Raw genomic sequence first — 10,005 nt, 5'->3', positions numbered from 1 at the left:
AGGTGATTTTTAGTATGAGTATTCTCCTTGTAATATTTTGGGACAGTACTCATTGTTCATCTGAAAGTCAGATTTAACTGGGCCTTCCCAAGTGGTGCTAGTGGTAAAGAACCCATCTGCCAATGTAGGAGATGTAAGATGTTTGTGTTTGATCCCTGAATTGGGAAGATCCCTCAACTGGGATGATCCCTTGGAGGAGGACATGGCAACCCACACCAGTATTCATGCCTGGAGAATCCCATGGACAGAGGAGCCTGGCAGGCTACAGTCTATTGGGTTGCAGAGTTGGACACGACTGAAGTGACTTAGCACATATGCACTGAGTTAAATTGTGAGTCCCCAGAATGTGTGCCACCTGGAACCTGTGAGTGTGATCTTGTTTGGAAATAGGGTCTTTGCTTTGTAATCAAGTTAAGATGAAGTTCTATTGGATGATGGTGGACCTTAAATTCAATCACAAATGTTTTTATAAGGAAACACAGACACACAGACACAGAGGGAAGGCCAAGTGCAGATGGAGACAGAGATGGGAATGATGATACTTCTACAAGCTGAGTAACACTGAAGAGTACTGGCAACCACTAGAAGCTGAAAGGATCCTTCCCCTGCAGAGCCTGCAGAGAGAGCCTGGCCCTGCTGATATGGTGATTATAAACTTCTAGTCTCCTAAATGGGAAACAATAAATTTCTGTTGTTTGAAGGTGCCCAGTTTGCAGCACTTTGTTATGACTCTTGAGAAAATAAATATACTGCATGTCCAGCATTTTTATTTGCCAAATCTGGTAACCCTGTGGAGGATCTCTTCAGCCTCCTGAGAATATTCATTCGATCATATTACCAGGCACCTCACAATAGCAGGGTGTTTTGTGACTATAGCTCTATATTCACAAAACATCTCTAATAGGTCATAGTTTCAGTGGAAATTTGATTATTGAAAAAGATAAATTTTTGATAAATTCTAACACTAACCAAAAACCCACTGGTTTTGTCCATAATTATGTGCATATAACAAAATCTTTTAGAAATTTTACTGTTAGCACTCCTCAATTCACTGTATGATGAATACAATATGAGAGGCATGATGAAAGAGTATGTTTCTACGTGTGATTCCCTAGGTCAAAGGGCATAGCAGAGGGCGTTAGTGGCCCACCTCTCAATCTCTTTGCCTACCCAGAAAGTCATCTGCAAACAATTCCCATATAGCCTGATGGTTTCCTGAGTTCTTCCACCTCAAAGTATTCTCTGAATGCTATAGTTAGCCTACTTGGCAACATAACGCCAGATGAACAAGGAAGTTCATGCCCATGAAGTGACCTTCTATGAATAAAAGGTGAGAGTTGGTGGGTAAATCTTCCAGCTTCATCCGTTCTCAGTGGTACAATCATGAAACCTGTCTTACAGTCTCTCACATGGTCCCCAATGTATTTGGGGCCAAGTTGCCCACAGAGGTAAACAGTTTATCAGCTCACACTTCATTGGCTTCCCCTGTTTCCCTGTCCTGCTTCTCTCGAAATCACATACCAATTTGTGTCTAAAACTTTACTTCTGGTTTGTTTTGTTTTCTTTTGGTTGTTTGTTGTTTTCTTTCTCTTTCTGCTTTTAGTGTTAGTGTTAGTCACTCAGTCGTGCCCGACTCTTTGCGACCCCATGGATTGCAGCCCACCAGGCTCCTCTGTCCATGAGATTTTCCAGGCAAGGATACTGGAGTGGGTTGCCATTTCCTTCTCCAGGGGATCTTCCCAACCCAGGGATCAAACCTGGGTCTCCTGCACTGCAGGCAGTTTCATTGCCGACTGAGCTACAAGGGAAGCCCCAAAGTATTCTGCTTTTAGAAAACTTCAAATAAAAACCAAGTGAATGCTCATTTTAAAAGTTTTATGTTTAAAAATAGATACTGTTAAATTGCATTCCAGAAAGATTAAATCTGCATGCACTCCTACTATATGACCTTTACTTTCATTTAAACAAAACAAAACAAATTAAAGGCTTGCCCAAACTTCTCAATCCTGTGTGACAAAGATAACCTTTGGCTGCCTGACAAGTGTGGGGTGCTTTTGAAGGTACATTATGCCATTAATGAGTCCAGAAGCTGAAATTTTAATGAATTGCTCAAAAAGCCTAAGCCAAAAACTAGTTAGCTTTTGCCCAGTGGTTTTTAAAGGTTTGTGTCTCCATTCTGATCTGATAAGTATCTCCTCTATCATTTGGCTGGAAACCTGACACAATTTTAAATGGAACCTTTTAGAGAAGACCCTTTCCATTTAATCTTTCAACTCTTAAAACATAACCTCACTATTTTATGGCTTCCATTTTTAAGCTTTTCTCTTTAGAAATAGTCACAGGATCTATGCTAACAAATTTTTAATTGATCTTTAAAAGAGCTATGCCACCTTCAAATATAAATAGGTAAAAGTACTGTTAATTTTCTTGTCATAACCATACTAATACGTTTCAAGGGTATTATAAATAAATAACTTTTACATTTTAATTTTAGATATTCATGTGCTGTGATGATAAAATAGGAAAGGAAAAGGAGAGATCTTTAGGTTAATAGTGCCCTTATGTGAACTCTACCCACATTCATTGCCATATGTAAAAAATACAGCAAACAAAAAGAGGACAGTATAAGTATGATTCTAAGAAATTATTTCAGTAAGGGGAGACAGACAACCTGGACATTCCTATTCAAATAACTAAGATGTCTATAAAAGGGTTATTATGTTTTCTTTCTCTCTTGGGTCTTGGATAATTCTGAAATAAAATGATAGAAAAATAAATGTCACTCTTCTAGAAGAGATCCTTCAAATGACTCTTTTTTTTTTTTTTATCAAAAATGACTCCTGGAAATAATTCCTTCAAGGTTGATTAATGAGATTTTTCTAAAATAGCCCATATATACCTATACACACTGAGCTGCAAGACTTGTGTATGAACACAGACATTTACCTTGGTCCAGCTCCAGCAGTTCTGGAGAATGAGAAAAGATTAAGTGTTAGTCTCTCAGTTATACCCGACTCTTTGAGACCCCATGGACCATAGCCCACCAGGCTCCTCTATCCATGAGATTTTCCAGGCAAGAATACTGGAGTGGGTTGCCATTTCCTTCTCCAGGAGAATGAGAAAAGATTAACTCTCATAAGACAATGACAAGGAGTAAAGAGATAAACATCTAGATTGTATTTGTGTTTGTGTGTGATATGCACAACTGCCCTTATTTATATATATATGCTATAAAACCAGCTCAGTCTAGGTAAAGATGATTGAGGGCAACATTGAGATATCATTTGACTAGTTATTCAGTTGGACCAATTAGGGTAAATGAACAAAGAATGATGTGTTGCGAGATGGAGAGATGTCATTTTTATTGCTTATTTCATCCAACAGTGTACCTTGCCTTTGTAGACTGCTTTAGATAAATGAGCCTTGACGGTGATAGCTTAGGTAAGATTTCTTATGTTAAAAATGTCTTTATTTTAATTGTGGTAAAAAGCAGTTCTATTAGAAATAATGTGTAGAAAACCATAGCATGTTTATAAGAATCAAGAATTATTTTTGTTTGTTTTAAGAGATCAGATTTGTGGTTACCAGAAGTGGGGATAGGGGACGGGGGAATTGGATGAAGGTGGTCAAAGATGGGAACTTCCAGTTATAAAATTAGTACATCCCGGAGATACAGTGCAAAACATGACGACTCCAGTTAACATTAAGTTCAGTTCAGTCAATCAGTCGTATCCGACTCTTTGCAAACCCATGAACTGCAGCACATCAGGTCTCCCTGTCCATCACCAACTCCCGGAGTCCACCCAAACCCATGTCCATTGAGTCGATGATGCCGCCCAACCATCTCATCCTCTGTCGTCCCCTTCTCCTCCTGCCTTCAATTTTTACCAGCATCAGGGGCTTTTCCAATGAGTCAGCCCTTTCCAGCAGGTGGCCAAAGTATTGGAGTTTCAGCTTCAACATCAGTCCTTCCAATGAACAACCAAGACTAATCTCCCTTAGGATGGACTGGTTGGATTTCCTTGCAGTCCAAGGGACACTCAAGAGTCTTCTCCAACACCACAGTTCAAAAGCATCAATTCTTCAGCGCTCAGCTTTCTTCACAGTCCAAATTTCACATCCATACATGACTACTGGAAAAACCATAGCCTTGACCAGACAGACCTTTGTTGGCAAAGTAATGTCTCTGCTTTTGAATATGCTATCTAGGTTGGTCATAACTTTCCTTCCAAGGAGTAAGCATCTTTTAATTTCATGGCTGCAATCACCATCTGCAGTGATTTTGGAGCCCAAAAAAATAAAGTCTGACACTGTTTCCCCATCTATTTCCCATGAAGTGATGGGACCAGATGCCATGATCTTCGTTTTCTGAATGTTGAGCTTTAAGCCAACTTTTTCACTCTCCTCTTTCACTTTCATCAAGAGGCTTTTTAGTTCTTCACTTTCTGCCATAAGGGTGGTGTCTTCTGCATATCTGAGGTTATTGATATTTCTCCCAGAAATCTTGATTCCAGCTTGTGCTTCTTCCAGCCCAGCATTTCTCATGATGTTCTCTGCATATAAGTTAAACAGGGTGACAATATACAGCCTTGACATACTCCTTTTCCTATTTGGAACCAGTCTGTTGCTTCATGTCCAGTTCTAACTGTTGCTTCCTGACCTGCATACAGGTTTCTCAAGAGGCAGGTCAAGTTGTCTGGTATGCCCATCTCTTTCAGAATTTTCCACAGTTTATTGTGATCCACACAGTTAAAGGCTTTGGCATAGTCAATAAAGCGGAAATAGATGTTTTTCTGGAACACTCTTCTTTTTTCATGATCCAGCGGATGTTGGCAATTTGATCTCTGGTTCTTCTGCCTTTTCTAAAACCAGCTTGAACATCTGGAAGTTCACAGTTCACATATTGCTGAAGCTTGGCTTGGAGAATTTTGAACATTACTTTACTAGCGTGTGAGATGAGTGCAGTTGTGCGGCAGTTTGAGCATCCTTTGGCATTGCCTTTCTTTGAGATTGGAAGTAAAACTGACCTTTTCCAGCCCTTTGGCCACTGCTGAGTTTTCCAAATTTGTTGGCATATTGAGTGCAGCACTTTCACAGCATCATCTTTCAGGATTTGAAATAGCTCAACTGGAATTCCATCACCTCCACTAGCTTTGTTCATAGTGATACTTCCTAAGCCCCACTTGACTGCACATTCCCGGATGTCTGGCTGTAGGTGAGTGATCACACCATTGTGAGTATCTGGGTCATGAAGATCTTTTTTGTACAGTTCTTCTGTGTATTCTTGCCACCTCTTCTTAATATCTTCTGCTTCTGTTAGGTCCATACCATTTCTGTCCTTTATTGAGCCCATCTTTGCATGAAATGTTCCCTTTTAACATTAACTGTTAATGTAGTTAACATTACTGTATAATATATTTGAAAGTTGCTAAGTGAGTAGATCCTAAAATTCCTCATCAAAAGGAAAAACTATCTTTCTTTTTTTTAATCTACATAAGATGATGGATGTTAACCAAACCTATTGTGTTAATCATTTTATGGTATATATGTCAGCCATTATGCTGTCCTTAAATGAGCTTGCAAAGAGTTGGACATGACTGAGCAACTAACGGGGTCAGGGTAAATGTAGAGAGCTATACGTCAATTATTAATAAATCTCAATAAAAGCCAAAAGAAAAAATTCAAGTAAAAATGAGGTGAAAACTAAATTTAACGAAATGTGGAAAACAGATTTAAGCTAGCTAGAATGTTTCTAAAATGTAATTAATCATAATTAAATATATTAATATTTCCCTATACATATATTTAAAAATTAACCATTTCATAGATATGGCTGAGATAAACTAAAAAATAGCAGTCATATAAAAACAGCAAAAACTCTAATGATATTACTTGACTCCTCTGTTTAATATGTGACTGTCAAAGAAAACAATGGCATAAAAAAGGAGATTTGGGGGGAGGTCTGAGGTGGCAGCAAAAGAAGATCCTGTCCTCATTTCCTTCCACAGGCACACTGAATCTACACCTACACACAGAGTAGTTTTTCCTAAAGGAGACTGGGGGACTGATTGAACAGCTTCTGAACATAGAGGGGCTACAAAGAAATGTGCAGGAAAGATGGAGACGTATCCACAGGAAACCAACCCCTGACATAGTGTCTTGCAGTAAGTAGAAAGAGAATAACTGAGGAATCTGCTCTGGGACACAGTGAAAAAACATCAGTTGTTAGGGTCCCTAGATTAAATGGAAAGGAAATTCAATTAACCTTAAAATATCTGTGAAAATTCTTGGGCAACTGCTGGGACTCTCTCCAAGGTTGGAGGCACTAGGCAAGCACCATTGTTTGTGTACCCTTAGGATGGACCCCATCCTGTGCCCAACCCAGGTCCTGCCAGCCTGCCAAACTGACCTAGGAGTAGCAATCCTTGGACTTCCTCTGGTCACACACACTATAGCTCCAGTCATCTGGTACACACAGTCTACACAAAGGATGCTTACAAGTAAGGGCACACCTTTAAGCCTGGGAGAGGTAGCTATTTCACCCAATTCATAGAAACTATTCAGAAAGTGTAACAAAATGAAAAAATAAAATGCGTTCCAAACAAAAGAACAAAATAAAACTCCAAGAAAAAAAATCCAAATGAAACAGAGATAAGTAATTTACTTAATAAGGAGTTCATAGCAATGGTCAGAAAGAGGCTCAGCAAACTTGGCAGAAGAACGAATGAACTCCATTTCTTCAGCAGAGTTAGAAACTGTAAGAAAGAACCAATCAGAGCTGAGGAGTACAATAACGGCATGATGGAGGTCATTGAGAAGAATGTATAGCAGCCGTAGTAACTTTAACAAGTGGGTGAGAAATGATTGAAAAGTGGCTTTTGTGGTTTCAGACATATCACAGGCTTTGTAGTGTGCATGTATCCTTTTTTATTGATTGCATACACTGTGGAAATCCAAACAAGTTAGAGAGAGTGAAACTCCTGAACTTCAATGTTAAGTGAAGTCTTGCGTTTATGTGATGCCAGATGGTGTAAACTCCTGTGACAGCTCTTGATGAGTTTATATTGGAAACTGCTGCTTTAAATTCTTTGGAATGTAGAGATAGCTTGAGGCTTTCTGTAGGCCATTATAAACATCAGAATTGATGCATTTTAAGGATGCCATTGCAGCTTCAATTTTTACAGCATATATGATTATTTTTTCTCTAAGAAATCCCAAAAATATTATTGTCACAGCAGATGGTGTGACTCTACAATGTAAGAATTACTACTTATACCAGGAAGAAAATTAGTTTTATTAAATTTCAGTCTGATTAATACTGATGCTGATTAAATGTATACTTTCAACAGGGCCAGGCAACTTGAATTTCTATGTAAAACATTACTTGGCAAAAGATTAGTTTGGCCTGTGTTTTATTTTCACATTATTAAGAACATTCATGATTATTTTGAGGATTCTTCATATTATTTTATGCTAGATAAGAAGGCAGGCTCTCAGTTTATAATTACTCAAAAGCAGATTGACTAACACCAATCTCTTGTTGCCAAGTTCTGTATCAATTTGAATCATTAACCTAAGAGTTAATAATGAATTTGCATTCAGTGACATGGATCAACTGTATTCCTAATAGAATTCTTTTTCATTGGGAAAATTATGCTATATTAGGAGAAATAAATGCTAGGGGGAAAAGAGTTGTCAAACTGCTCTGAAGCTTAGGAAAATATACTCTAGTTTCTCCCAAGATTGCACATTTTCAGGCAAAATCAAAGACAAAAGAGGAAAGTCATCTATCTAAGAATCATTGACCTCACATAACAATCACTATCTGGGACTTTAATGGTAAATTTTGGGAATCTGGTACTGCGTATCCTTGTGAGATAGATTAAAAATAGCTACAAACTATTTGTCATGAAAACTTTCCATTGATTGACTACATTTCCCCTTGGAATATGGCAGAGATGGTGCTGTGCTAGTTCTAGGTCAAGACTTTATGAAGACCGGACATTTCTGTTTTCTTAATCTTAGAATTTCACTCTTTAGATACTCCTTAGGCTCTGAACCCCACCCTGAGAACTCAGCCTACGGAAAGAAGCTCTGGTTAATAGGCCAGACAAGCTGTGAGTTGATGAGCATGGGATGAGCCATCTCAAGCAAGCTTTCCTAGGACTAGAAACCAGCTTGCGCTGCCTGGCATAGAAGAATCACTCAGTTAAGCAGAGTTAACCCACAGAAATATGAAAGATAAAATGGTTATTGTTTCTGAGCCATGAAAAAAGAAAAAAAAAGGAAGCTATACAAATTAAAAAGCTGAGAGAATCACGACTGTCACCAATGCAGTAAAAGAACATATTTAGTGACTACTTGGTAATCTCCAAAATTTATTTTTTACACTGTTTGGCATATAGTATGATTGCCTCTTCATCCAACAGTGCTTTTTTTAAAATAAGGTTTTCAATATTTAGAAGTAAATTTACTATAGATCAGTTAATCAAAATGTGTTTATTATCACTTTCACATCTCATTATTTGTGAGATCATCTCATCTTCTACATTTGTAACTTCTATAATTGCTAGCACTGGAGTTTCCTGTCCAGGAAAAACCCTCAGGGAACTTCAGACCTTCACTTTTCCTTAGAATAAGCTCTGATTCTATAATTGGCCCAGTTCAACTAGATCGCTGTAGCTAATAACTCTCTGAACACCATCACCTCCCCATCTTGGGTCATCCTTTAGGGGGAACGTTGCCATGGGACAAACAGCATCTAATTTCACATTCTATTCTTTGGGGCCAAAGTTTGAATATAGTTACTTAAAGAGGTCACAGGGGCAGGTTGTTTCTGGGGACTGTTACCTTTCAGGATTTGTCACTTTGGAGCCACCATATTTATCTTGGCAGCCTCTGTTTTCAGGACAATTCTGGGAGCTGTCTAATACTTAAAGTCTCTTACTCTGCTTTCAAGCTGAGCCAAGCCTTCATGAAGAGAAGCACACACGGTCATGAAGGCCTGTAGCTAATCCAGGAAGCCCCAGTAGACTCTCTGCATTGGGATGTTCTGAAGTTCACTTCAAAGGCTGACCAGCTCACTGGAATTCTCCTTTCGGTGTTCTGCACACCCACCCCCAGATCTTTATAGCATGAATTTCAGTGAATATTTCTGTTTCAGAGAAGTGATAACAACTGACAAGTTGATAATCTCACAGCTGCACAAAACCTGTAGCAATAAAACCATGTACGCTATTTTCAGTTTTTAAAATAAACTATATGATTTACCTCATTCTATCTTCAGAATCCTGTGAGAAGGTTATTACTACTGCCAATTTATTGATAATGAAACTGTGGTTTCAGTTGGTCAGAATTGCTTAAATTTCAAATGATACAACTGTAATTAAAAGAAAAATGTTTATGGTTCCAAAGATAATGAAAATTTTCCCTGTACTATCTAGATGTTATGCATACTATCCCAGAAATTTGTACATGAAATGGCAAGGTAAATGAGTAAGAATATTCATTGTGTACCTTTTATGGTAAAAAACAGTAGACTAGAAAACTAAACATCTATCAATAAGGTTTTTTAATTAAATTAAAGCAGATGCTCATGAGATTCTATAATATTATCAAAATGTAAGGTGGGTCTCTATGGACCTAAACAGATATTTAGTGAAAAAGGCAATTACAGATTACTGTGCAAAATAAGGAAATATCTGTTAAAGGTATACATCTGCTATAATGGACACATGTCATTCATTATACATTTGTCTAAATTCTTAACATATACTAGAATGAACTCTAATGTAAATCATGGACTCTGGGGTACAAGGGAACTCTCTGTACCTTCTATAATTTTTCTGTGAACCCAAAACTGCTCTACAATATAAAGTCTTTGCTTAAAAGCGCTTTTAAATATCTATATATATCTTCATATATTTATATCTTTATATATGTGTATAAAATGGACAATATTCTGGAAAGATTTGTACCTATTTATTGGTATTTCTCTGGGATATA

Source organism: Oryx dammah, unplaced genomic scaffold (genome assembly GCF_014754425.2).
Source record: "Oryx dammah isolate SB20612 unplaced genomic scaffold, SCBI_Odam_1.1 HiC_scaffold_2, whole genome shotgun sequence".
NCBI classification, from domain to species: Eukaryota; Metazoa; Chordata; class Mammalia; order Artiodactyla; family Bovidae; genus Oryx; species Oryx dammah.
This window is presented reverse-complemented; position numbering follows the sequence as displayed.